The sequence below is a fragment of the Solanum verrucosum genome, unplaced genomic scaffold, assembly GCF_900185275.1.
Source record: "Solanum verrucosum unplaced genomic scaffold, falcon-dt-bn FXZP01000286.1, whole genome shotgun sequence".
NCBI classification, from domain to species: Eukaryota; Viridiplantae; Streptophyta; class Magnoliopsida; order Solanales; family Solanaceae; genus Solanum; species Solanum verrucosum.
The window spans coordinates 1,513,362-1,527,190 of NW_026020376.1; the positions used below are offsets into that span (position 1 = coordinate 1,513,362).

The window sequence follows — 13,829 nt, forward strand, 5'->3', positions numbered from 1 at the left end:
TGCGCTTCATAGATATAGTTTTGTTTGTTATGGAGGCTGTGATTTGTATATTTATGCACGTTTGTATATTTCTCTAGTGAATAAACAAATAGGGTAAGTATATACAAATTAAATTCTATATTTATACATTTATGAATTTTTCAAAACTTCGTTTATATATTTCATTTGTTAATATGGAAACATGGTAATTTTATTATGATTTTTCATAAATTGTATACAAATAACTAGGGTAAGCATACACAAAATTCTAGATTTACACAAATCAGACGAATTATACAAATCAGGCGAATAACAAGAATTGGGAAAACCCGTGAATTACAATTTTTTTAAATTGTAGCTATAGTACCTAATATAGGCTAAATGTTTGTTATTCTACATAATTTTTCCAAATAAGAATAACTTAAAATAAGTCAAAAATGAGTCAAAATAAGCTGGAAACTCTTTTGGCAAAATTAAAAATAACTTAATATAAGTTTAAAATCACTTTTAAAAAAATGTTAAAAACCAAAAGTAAATCTCTATCTACTTTTTTTTTAATTTAAAAGTCATTTCAATTTGATTTTTTATTTTTTTTATTTAAAAGTTATATTTTTTAAGCCAATCCAAATGGGCTCTAAAACTATAATTATTTCGATTTCCAGCGAAATCCTCCTTTAAAGTGTAGATTAGGGCATCTAAATTGAAATTGTATTGGAAAATAATTAAGATTGTTTTGTAAAAAATGTCTCGAATCTTCACTATTAAATTTTAGTAGTAATATTTATATCCTACAAACATGGAATTTAATGGTGGAAATTGAGACCTTTAGGCTCAAGCCCTAGAAAAATAGAGTAATTGATTTACAAATACAGATTAGAAATCCAAGAATATATAATTTAAAGGAAAAATCATAGACACATCTATTTAAAGATTAATATTACAGCCTTTATATCTAATTTTTTAATTACTATTTCTAAAATTTTAATTACAAGTATTAATATATCAACTTTAATTCATAAATTAATTAATTACATTTTATTAAATAATTATATAATATTATTATAATTAATATGTGAGAGAAATAACATTAATGAGAGAGAATTTGTTGATAATTATCAATAACTTATCACACATCAACCCCACCTCCACTCCTACATATCCACGCTTCTCTTTCAATCCACAATTACTCTTTCTCTTTTAACTTCTTCATTGTTCTTCTTCTCCATTCAAATGAAAACCTCCGCAAATCTGAAACACATAGCGAAGAATCAAAAAGTTTTGACTCACAAATAAACATGCCGAAGTATCAAAAAGTCTGTCATACACCTAGAAAAAGTCCGAGATTTGTAGAGGATTAATCTAATGTTGAAATAGAGCCTCCAAATTTTAATATTCTAACTTAAACTCTATATATGGTAAAGGGCTAGATCTCTATGCCAATCAATTACCTACATATAGTTACATGCCTCAATCAGATCCTCTCATGTATGAATTTAGGAAGGATGTATCTTAACAAGATCCAAGATCAAAGTATGTATTTCTAACTTATTGTAATTTGTACATAATAATAAATTCACTTTATTTCTCAAAATTAGTTTTTTCAATGTTATTTCAGTGATTGTGACTTGTACACGTCTCTTTGCTGGATATATTAGCAATGAAGTTTTTAATATGAGTCTCATTGGCATTGATACAAAATATCTTTGTCAAAAGTACGCCACAATCCTCTGGAAGTATGTAAGAAGCAAGAACGTTGATGACGCAATTAGTGAGAGCGAAGTAACTGACATTATTGCTAGCAATTTAGTGGATCACACATAGCAAAATAACATTATAGACACGTAATTTTTTAACGAACTTGATGTTTTATACAGAGTTTAGGGCTTAAATATTCTGTTTATATTTGAATTAAATATTTAGATTTTTATCTTATTTTAGTTAGTTATTTTAAAATATTTGTAAACTACAAAAAATAGACTCACATTCAAGGTAAGTTTTATTTTCAATGGTACAAAAAAATGTATGAAATGTTACAAAAAAATGTTTGTGTTTAAATTAGATTTAATAAATAAGCTAGTATTTCTTAATTATATTTTTAGATTAAACTATTTAACTTTTCTTTAATTTTTATCAGTTCAAAATAATCAGCATCTTTTATTATAATAATTTTTATATATATTTAATTTTCTTGCACACTCCTCATTTATCCTAACTACTACCAAATTCCCCACTCCTAAACCTCTCACCCAATCCCACATTCCACTCAACTATACTCCACCTCTCTCTCACACTAACGGACAACACCCTTATTTTTTATTTTTTATTTTGATTCTTTTTTTTTCTCTTCCCCACACCTACACCTATCCTAATTCCTATATAATACACCTACACACTACTAACACTTATATACACACCCGAGACTATCAGCAAAAGAATAAGAAGAAAAATTAGCAACCCAAAGAGATCCACACACACGGGAGGAGCAAAAGAAATTTATTGTCACTCATCTCTACAAACAAAAGCATCACAAAATTCAGGAGATCTTGATCAAAGGTCCAATTTTTTAGTTCTCTTTTCATATTGTTTTTATTTTTATGTTTGATTTCATAGATACATAATTTCTTAGTGATATTGCCTTAATGTTAAACTTTGTCGTATTTTGGTGGCTCACTAAGGTCCATTTTCGATTTATCTTCTCACTTTTGTCGTATTTTTATTTGGGATTAGCTCTTAAAAAGTGTAATTAATTGACTTATCAATATCAGTGAGCTATATTATGTTTAGGTGTTTATTTATGATGTTGAACTTTAGTTACTGCTAAATGTTGTCTTCTCCATTTAGTGGTGATATGGAATATTGGCGTAGATGTTTTGAAATGTGAATGAGATCAAAAGATGAGTTTCCAATATGGTATTTTAAATAAATGGACTAAGCACATATTTTTCTTGCACATTATCAACTTAGATTAGTTTGTCCTTTTTATTTGTTTTTTCTTTAAAGATAAAAATAAACCAAAGTTAACTAAGGTAACTTAAAAAGGGAATTCTTATCACATTTGAGATTCACTTTTATTGTTTTTCTTTTCATATATTTTAAAATTCTTATTTTTCTTAACCTTTCTTTATGTAATATTGCTTTATATACTAAACTGCTTGTTAAAATAATAGCTTATGGGTTTCGATTGTATGTAAAAATTGTAGCAAGTGCTTACGCTAGTATGTTTATTAACGATCTCAGGGTTAGACTTGATTTAAGGCTTAGTCAATAACAATAGGGGATTAGGATAAGATGCCAATTGGGCAAAAAAAGTAAATGCCTCTAACATTAGATAAGATAATTTTTATTTTTAATTTTATTTTAACAAAAAGAGTAATAAATAAGAAATGAGTTTCAATTAAGAATGTGGTTACACATTTTTTTTTTGAGACATCAAAAGAAACTCAAGGATGCGATTACGCACCTTGGCCAAATTATTTTAATAATAACTTTCATCAATTTAAATCAAGAGATGTAAATAGAAATTATTTATCATGAACGCGAGGTTCAGGATACCAATTTAGGTGTGAGGTACTCGAGAGGAAAAGGCAGTTATGCCTCTTCATGTCAAAGCCAAGAATGTAGTTAACCATTTAGGTTTAGACTAATAAAAATTCAACAATTAAAAAAACAAGTAAACCATGGCATGTATACCCAATATATCCAAAAGAAAGTAAAAATAAGTTTAAGTCAATAAAAGCGACCGAGCTAGAACCACGGGACTCGAGGGATGCCTAATACCTTCCCCTCGGTCAATAGAATTCCTTACCCGAATATCTAGTTCGTAGACCATAATAAAGAGTCATTTCCTTTTTGTTAGGGATTAAACAACATAGGTGACTTAGAACACCATAACTCAATTTCCAGTGACGACTCTAATAAAAATAAAATAATTTCTAATCAATACCGTCACTTAAATTGTAAAAACTCTTTTGCCGCGGCAGCCCAAAAAGGGGTGTGACATCTCTGGCGACTTTGCTGGGAAAAAACAAGAATTCGAGCTTTGTTGTATTGACTTTTACTTGATTTTATTACTTATTCTTGATATATTGCGTATCATGGCCTAATTTGTTACTTGTTGCTCATTTATTGCTTTTTATATTGTTGAACTATACAAAATTATTTTCTCTCGCACACCTTATGAGTCTTTGAAAACACATTACACATTTTCACAGGAATGCAGTTATGCATCCTACTTTCTCTTGAGATAAAGTTGGAGTGTCTTGACACCCAGTGAAGGATTTTTAGTCGCACATGTTAGACGGGATTGGACCAGCAATGAAGCCGGAATAGCGCTGCTACTGATAAGTTGCTCCTCCTTGGCTCGAGTTGTCCTCTCGAGTAGGCCAGTCTAGACACTAATATCTTCAGGATTGAACATAGTAAAACTAGAACATTGACATGGTTATCCCTAATAGGCTCCGCTTATTTGCATCATTTGCATTTGACTTATTGGGTCTCGACATAGAGGTTGTATCCGTGTAGGACATGTACCCCTATCGTATTTTATTTAGATAATTTTATGTGCTATATGAAAATGCATTTACTTAGAAAGTCTTTGCAAGTTGACCCATATTAGTGTGATTAGTGGAATAAGAGAAAATGTTATTTTTTTATTTCTACAATATAGAAAAAAGGAGAAAAAATAAAAGAAAAAAATTCTTCTTTTAGAAGTTATTATACCTTTTTTTACAAAAAATGAAATGAAAGATTTTTCACTACTCAACAAAAATTACAAAAAAAAAAAAAAAATTAGAAAATTATTTATAGTTTCTTTTTGACATTAAAAAAAATCAAAAGATTTTGTTTTCATAGTTCTTTTGAAAATAATGCATTTGTCAAGTCAAGTCAATATCTTAAAGTTTTTTTAACTGTGCAATCTGGACGAACTACGCACACCTGATTCTCACCTCGATGAGATATATAGGCAACCTCCTCGAGTTCGGTGATCCATATTTAAAAATTTTAAAAAATGAAACAATTTATTTATCCTTTCTAAAAAATAGGATTTGTTCTTCTCAAAAGATAAAACAAAACAAAAGATTTTTACTTCATATATTCTGAACTACATTTGACCTGATTCTCACTTTGACAAAATACATAGGCAATCTTATTTTGAGGTTCGGTCTAACTACGGAAAAATCTAAAAAGTCCTCTTCACAAAAACTGAGGCAATTATTTTTAAAAATAATTCAAAGTTCAAATAAAAGTGTTTATCTTCCTTATTTTAAAATCTAAAAAAAGATGAAAAATATGTTTCGGGTACGACATTTCTTCAAGAATAAATTTTAATTTAGAAAATTTGACTTGGTTGGTACCAACATGTTTAGGAATGTGCAAAAGAAAAAAATAAAGAAAGTTTTAAACTATTTGGCAAGACAAACCAACTTTATTGTGACCTATCGACTTCTTTTGGTATCTCTTGATATCTTTATGTAATATTTGAGAAACTGTTTTGCTTAAAGTTAAGGCTAAAATAAATTCGAACTCATGTTTCATGTGCATTGTGTAGTAAGCTTTACATATAAAAGTCAATGACATGCCTTTGTTGATCTAGAACATGGCCCGAATGTTGGTTGGAACGAAATTTTGAGCAACATATAACTTGGAAAGGATTATAGGCTTTCTTTGATTCAATTGTGCCTTTCATGCCTACGAAATGACATATTATCTGTAGAACTCCCATTTCGAGCCCGAAACCATTTTATTTGAATAACCATATTTAGCGTATATTTTTTTAAGTGCATAAATGCACTATTCTTTGATCTCACCTCCTTGAGTGCACTATAAATTATCTACACAGTGACATACATCTAAGTTGGGTAACAAAGTGAAAAGGTCAAACATGTGAAAGTCCAAAAAAAAAGACAAAGAAAGTAAGAATGAAAAAAAGAAAAAAACCTCCAACGAAAAGGAGAGAAAATGAAAAAAAATAAATGAGGAAAAACATTCTAGAAAACAAAGGTCATATGCGAAAATGAAAAATTATTGAGAGCATCGTGCAAATTCTAAGGAGGAAATAGTCACTTTATCCCAAATGAATATCCTAACTTTTCCTAAGCCTACATTACAAGCCAATGACAAATATTATTTGATCTCATTTTTGGTGTTCTCAGATTAGTAGATACTTACATAAGAGGCAAGCATATGGTATTTCAATCTCATGCATTGAATATCTTTCTGAGTGTGAGTGACCTCTAAAACGTCCTAAGATCAGAACACTTCTATTGTGTGAAAAATGATTTTATTTGTTGTAAGGACACTTGAAACATGAAAATATGAATAGTTCTAGTCCTTTAATTTATGCAAGATGGACTGATCTTGTTAATACTTAAGAATTCTTGAGAACCATTTGAAACTATAGGGATTACTCAAATTTGACCTCAAATTTGTCTAAAAATAGTTGAAGGTGATTTATATGCATAATACTAATTTTTGGTACCAGCTAAAGTCAAAACAATCTCAACCATGAATTAATTTCTTTCTTTTCTCCTCTAGCATTTTTTTTTTAAAAAAGAGGTATTTTGTAAAAAAAAATTAATTTATACGAATTATGTTTGACCTGATTCTTGTTATACAAGATACATTGCCAGTCTCACAATAGGGTTTGGTCTCACATAATAAATTTTATTGAAGGAATGAAATTGGATCATTTTTAAAAGAAAAAAAATCGAAAAAAATGATAATTTAAAAAGTGTTTCAAAGTTCCTCAATTTAAACTGGAATATTTTTATTTGTTAAAAAATCACTCTCATTACTAGGGAATAAACACTCTAGTTGCATTTTGACCTTAGGGAATAAACACTCTAGTTGCATTTTGACCTTAGGGAATAAACACTCTAGATGTATCATCTATTTTTCTAGGGAATAAACACTCTAGTTACATTTTGACCTTAGAGAACAAACACTCTATCATTTCTCATTTCTAGGAAACAAACGCCCTAGTTGCATTTTGACCTTATGGAGCAAACACCCTATGGATACCATCTTTCATTTCTAGGGAACAAACACCCTAATTTCATCGATGTCTTGCACTTTTCTTTGGTACATATATTTTTCATTTATGTTTATAGCTTAAATGATATTTTTCTGTTGTAAACTGGGGCAAAAAAAATGTTTTGGTTATTCTATTTGATGATTCTGTTAAGTGAGATCTTCAGTAATGGAATTGGAGTAGCATGACCCTCCTAAATAATGGGACTAGCAGGACCCTCCTGGATAATGGGACGTAGTATAGCAGGGCCCTCCTAGTTAATGGGACACTAGCAGGACCCTCCTAGATATAGGACTAGCAGGACCCTCATGAATAATGGGACTAGAATAGCAAGATCCCTCCTGGATAATGGGATACTAGCAGGACCCTCCTGGATAATGGGACTAGCAGGTGCCTCCTGAATAATGGGACGTAGTATCGCAAAGGCCCTCCTGGATAATGGGACGTAGTATCGCAAAGGCCCTCCTGGATAATGGGACACTAGCAGGACCCTCCTAGATAATGGGACTAGTTAGACCCTCTTGAATAATCGGACATAGTATAGCAAGGGCCCTCCTGGATAATGGGACTAGCAGGACCCTCTTGAATAATGAGACATAGTATCGCAAGGGCCCTCCTGGATAATGGGATACTAGCAGGACCCTCCTAGATAATGGGACTAGCAGGACCCTCTTGAATAATCGGACGTAGTATAGCAAGGGCTCTCCTGGATAATGGGACACTAGCAGGACCCTCCTAGATATAGGACTAACAGGACCCTCCTGAATAATCAGACGTAGTATAACAAAGGTCATCCTGTATAATGGGACTCTAGCAGGACCCTGGGACACTAGCAGGACCCTCTTGGATAATGGGACTAGCAGGACCCTCCTGAATAATGGGACGTAGTATAGCAAGGGTCCTCTTGAATAATGGGACGTAGACTTGTAGGACCCTCCTGGATAATGGAACTAGTAGGATCCTCCTGGATAATGGGACTAGCAGGATCCTCCTGGATAATGGGACACTAGCAGGACCCTCTATGGGACTATGCTAACATAATTTAATTTGACTAGTTCGTCATGAATAATGGAGTTGATTTAAACATCCAGAAGGCATTAAAATGCATCGCAACAAAGCTCAAGTCATTTAGAGTATCGAATCAAAGCTAAGCACCATCTTTTATTTTCTTCACAAAATTTTCTTCATTATAAATTGGGGCAAAATTTTGTTTTAGTACTTTTGTTTGTTTTAATTTCAGGAATCCAGTGGCCGGATGAGGTCAATCCACATTTCAAGATCAAGATCCTATGTGGAGAGGAGTCAACTTTTGAGCTCATTATCAATTGGAGTAGCAACAGCTCACCTAAAGTTCAATTTTTTATCTCAAGTAGTAGGCCTACCTGGAGAATAAGTCAACTTTCAAGATCGTTGGAGATGAAATGAATATCTCACCACTTGAGAAGGAGCGATGAACTGGAGCCTCGAGGGGACCTCACTAACTTCGAACTCATCACCTTATCTCCTTGAACTACATGTGACCTGATTCACTTATAGCCCGAAATATGGAGGCTGTCCAAAACTAGGACTCCATCGCATATTTTTCCTTTTAAATAAGAGTCCGGTCAAAATTTGTCACGTTGTCTACTTCTTTGTCTTCAAACTCTTCGTGATTTCAATCAAAGAGAAGTAAATCGTAGACACGTAATTTTTGACCGAACTTGATGTTTTATACAAAGTTTAGGGCTTTCTGTTTATATTTGAATTAAATATTTTGATTTTTATCTTATTTTAGTTAGTTATTTTAAAATATTTGTAAATTACAAAAAATAGAGTCACATTTCAAAGTAAGTTTTTTTTTCAATGGTAAAAAAAATGTATGAAAAGTTACAAAAAAAATATTTGTTTTTAAATTAGATTTAATAAATAAGCTAGTATTTCTTAATTATATTTTTAGATTAAACTATTTAACTTTTCTTAAATTTTTATCAGTTCAAAATAATCAACATCTTTTATTATAATAATTTTTATATATATTTAAGTTTTCTTGCACACTCCTCATTTATCCTAACTACTACCAAATTCCTCACTCCCTTAAACCTCTCACCCACACCCACATTCCACTCAACTATACTCCACTTCCCTCTCACAGTAACTGACAATACCCTTATTTTCTTTTTTTCTATTCTTTTTTTCTCTTCCCCACACCTACACCTATCCTAATTCCTATATAATACACCTACACACTACTAACACTTATACACACACCCGAGACTATCAGCAAAAAAAAGAATAAAATTTAGCAACCCAAAGAGATCCACACACACGGGAGGAGCAAAAGAAATTTATTGTCACTCATCTCTACAAACAAAAGCATCACAAAATTCAGGAGATCTTGATCAAAGGTCCAATTTTTTAGTTCTATTTTCATATTGTTTTTATTTTTATGTTTGATTTCATAGATACATATTTTCTTAGTGATGTTGCTTTAAACTTTTGTAGTTATATTGATACGACATTAATGTTTTCTTATTGGACTAATATTATTATTTTTCCTTTATCCTAATTTAAGTGAAGTAGGCATAATTTTAAGTTATAAATTACAAGTGGTTTTTTCATGGGGTTTTACATAGATGCATGATTTTCTAAAAAAATAAACTTATCGTAATATGAGTTTAGTTACTGTAACAAATTTATCTTCAAAATATATCTTTGAATTCCTGATATCATATGATGAAACACTAGTCAACATTTGCATATTTGGTAATTAACAAATTAATGTGAAAGCCTTGAACCATAATTAATACACATATTATTATGATTTGTTCGATCTTTAGTGTTAGCTTTCGTATTTTACGCCAATACTTGAATGTTTATGCCTAATTGATTGGGATGTCTTACATTTTAAATTATTAGGGGTTATAGTTATTTTTATTATAAATAAATAATATAACTTGGCCATAAAAAGAACCCATTTATATTGTTAAAGACCGAGTTGAGTTGCGGATTTATGACTTGTTGAAAGAAGAAAACTATACTACAACACAACACTCATAGCCGACAACAACCAATATTCACGACTCGGTGGTGAGATTTTTAGTCGAACTTTAACTTTGGTCTGTGGTTCTTGAACAAATCAAACGTTTCTTGTATATGTTTGTGGATTTCAAATTCAGTTTGAAGTCTGTGTTTAAAATTCGTTGCTCACTAAAGCTCCATTTCGATTTATCTTTTCACTTTTGCCGTATTTTTATTTGGAATTATCTCTTAAAAGTGTAATTAATTGACTTATCAATTTCAGTGAGCTATATTATGTTTAGGTGTTTATTTATGATGTTAAAGTTTAGTTACTGCTAAATGTTGTCTTCTCCATTTAGTGGTGATATGGAATATTGGCTTAGATTTTTGAAATGAGAATGGGATTAAAAGATGAGTTTCCAACATGGTATTTTAAATAAATGGACTAATCACATATTTTACTTGCATGTTATCAACTTAGATTAGTTTGTCCTTTTTATTTGTTTTTTCTTTCAAGATAAAAATAAACCAAAGTTAACTAAGTTAACTTAAAAAGGAAATTCTTATCGCGTTTGAGATGCATCACTTTAGTTGTTTTTCTTTTCATCTAGTTTGAAATTCTTATTTTTCTTAACCTTTCTTTATGTAATATTGCTTTATATACTAAATTGCTTGTTGAAATACTCGCTTATGGGTTTCGATTGTATGTAAAAATGGTAGCAAGTGCTTACGCTAGTATGTTTATTAATGATCTGAGGGTTAGATTTGATTCAAGGCTTAGTTAATAACAATTAGGGATTAGGATGAGAAGTGAATTGGGCCAAAACGTAATAAATGAGAATGCCTCTAACATTAGATAAGATAAGTTTTATTTTTAATTTTATTTTTTAACAAAAGAATAATAAATAAGTAATGAGTTTCAATTAAGAATGTGGTTATACATTTTTTTTGAGACGTTAAAAGAAACTTTCACGACCCCACCGTCGTGATTGGCACCCACACTAACCCTCCAATGGAAGAACCATTAATACTAACTAATTAATACGAAGACAACCATTTAAAGATACGGAAGCAAGTTTAAATAGCTAAAACTAAAGTTTCCATAAACTTCCAAAAGATCTAAAAACGAATTGCAGAATTAAATGCCTAGAACCTGAAAGTCAATGTACCAAGACATCTAACAATGAACCGAAAGTCTAAACGAGAAGGGTTACAACCCCAAACTAATGAACTAATAACTAATTAGGAAGTCTAAGTCCGAAATGTGGACATAGATGAAAGGGGAACTCAGACCATTCATCAGCATTGTAACTGACTTGATTGTATGAGGAAGACATACATCATTCTATATTAACAAAGAAAAAAGATGTGCAGGCCATTCATCATTCTATATTTAAGTTGAACTGTTTAATACATATGGCTTGAAATGTTGAGCCTGCAATTAGACCAGCGGTGTATACAATAACCAAACTTCAGCAGTGTATACATTAGACCAAAATTAAGCAGTGCATACATATGCCCGTAGGAGACCTTGTTGACATTTCAAAGTTCAAATCACCCAAAACAACTCCTGGCAGAGCTAGGAGCATGTGATTGGTTTCTGCACCTTCCTTTTTTCTTCAATATAATTCTACATCTATTTAGTAATCAAGCTTGTGTTTGTTCTGATTTTTCCCTCAATACTTTAATTTCACACATTGTTCCTTTAATTCCATATGCATTTAATATGTGCATTTCTTGTAGAGAGTAAAACCCCAAGATAAGTCACAAGAGGCACAGTCCACGCACAAAACAAAGTTATTCAACTGGAGTTTGATTAACAACTTAAGGTTCAAGCACATATCATGTCAATTATGGGTCAAAATTCCTAAATAAATGTCATTTTAGCAGTTCAATAGTAATAGTTTTCATTCCGATCAATCAGTCGAGACGGTTAGCATAGTTCATTAGTAACATGGGGTGGTAGTGGTGGTGGTGGTTAGCATAGTTCATTGTTCCTTAATAAAGGGGGGGGGGGTCAATGTAGACACTATAGTTCGATTCAAACGCAATGTTGAGCAGTGAAAGGAGAGCAAAGTCGAAGCATGAAGAAAGAAGCAGCCAAATATCATTGAATCGAACTTAACTTAGACGTAAACACTAAAACTTTGTCTTATCTCGACTTAATGGTAAGGATGATGAAAACAATAAACAGTAGCCTAGTTAGAATGGGAGGAACTTTAACAAAGAATAACAACACAAAAAAAATACTTCAGAAGCTTGAAACAGATAGCTTTTCGACTCGTTTAAACTCAATTTCTTAGTTACAACAATCTTGAACAAAATAACTTGTAATGTAGGATAATAGGGCATGTACGACCATTTATGTTTTCCTATAGAAAATAATTTCAGACTTCATGACTTAACCACAACTTTCATAGCCAACCAAAACAGTGAAATAAGAGGACCTTACTAAGCAGAAACGAACTCGAGACCGAACCAAATCATCAAGATTACAAGGAGACAAAAGTGAAGAAAACAACATGAATAGCAAATAAATTACACCATTGATTTAGAGTCTAACAATAAGTCGAAACACTCTCAGAAATTTCTAATAGCTGAACGACTTACAAAGATCAAGATGTAAACAATCCACACATCAGTTGAGCAGCAAGATAAGAACATCCAACCATGAAACTAAACTATTGTTCATTTTCATCCAAGTTTTCCCTTCTAATAAGAAATGACATGTATATATTCAGATAGGTTTCAAAATTTTGGACTTACATGGACAATTCGAGAGTGTTCGCCAACAGAAGATTTACCATCATGACCATATGTATGGACATGCAAATGTAACTAGTTTGGTGTTGATTCTCGACCCGTTTCAATAGCCTTTACAAAAGAAAAATCACTTTTTAGATACAAAAATATATATTGCATAATGTGTATTTAGATACAAATGTATATATCAGACAACCTAAAGATGTTACTCATATAATTTGTGAAATATATACTTACAAGTTTCTTGCAATGCTGTCCAATTGAGATCGAGCCACTTGTGTGAGTCCCAGCAGCAACTTCACGGCCGCCACGACGATTCTTTGCATTTGTTTCTGACTTTTTCTTAGACTCATCACTTCCCCAAAGTTGTGTCCATCTTTCCCAAACATGCTAGGGTACATAACCTGGCCTAACTCCTCCCCCTTTTATTTTAGAAATAAAATTTCTGTATTTTATAGCCGCCTTGACCAACCAGTGTCTCTTCACTTCACTTTCACTAGTAGAAACATCCCAATAGAATTTTTTCTGAAATAAATTTTGAAAGTAATATATCAATATCCTATCTATAAGTATGAATACACTTTTCAAACTTATCTATGATGAAAAGTAATACCTTGAATTCTCCAAAATAACCATCTCTTACATCGTTTGAAACACTTTTCCAATTGATTCCATTGGGATCAACATCATTTCTGAAAGAGTTGGTTATGAAACTAGAGCATATTATATAAGGTTCCAACCTGTGTAAATTTGAAGACATTAGTTGGAGTTTTATTATAAATCAGACATTATATATGTGAGTGCTAACAAAAAGAATACTCAGATTATAGTAGGCTGCTAATTTTTCAGATCCATCAATTAGCGTTGCTTAACAAGGAACCTTAACTATACTTAACTACACTTAAGTATAAACAATTTATGAGGATAAAGGCAAAATAGTGGACTAACCCTGCAGAACTTATAAAAATAAGGGTCCGTGAGTGGTTACTACTAGAATCAACATCAATTGTGTTTGTATGACCTCTTGAGTTGCTTTGAGTAGATAGATCACCTTCAACAA

At 31.5% G+C, this 13,829-nt stretch overlaps 1 long non-coding RNA gene across 1 annotated transcript; it reads right to left on the reverse strand.

The window, feature by feature from the left end:
- Window positions 1-13,226: 13,226 nt before the first annotated feature.
- LOC125838461 (uncharacterized) lies at window positions 13,227-13,519 on the reverse strand. The gene is made up of 2 exons (XR_007443565.1): window positions 13,383-13,519; window positions 13,227-13,294 (listed from the first exon to the last, which is right to left on the reverse strand). It is a non-coding gene; the product is annotated as an uncharacterized LOC125838461 (long non-coding RNA).
- Between the last annotated feature and the right edge of the window lie 310 nt (window positions 13,520-13,829).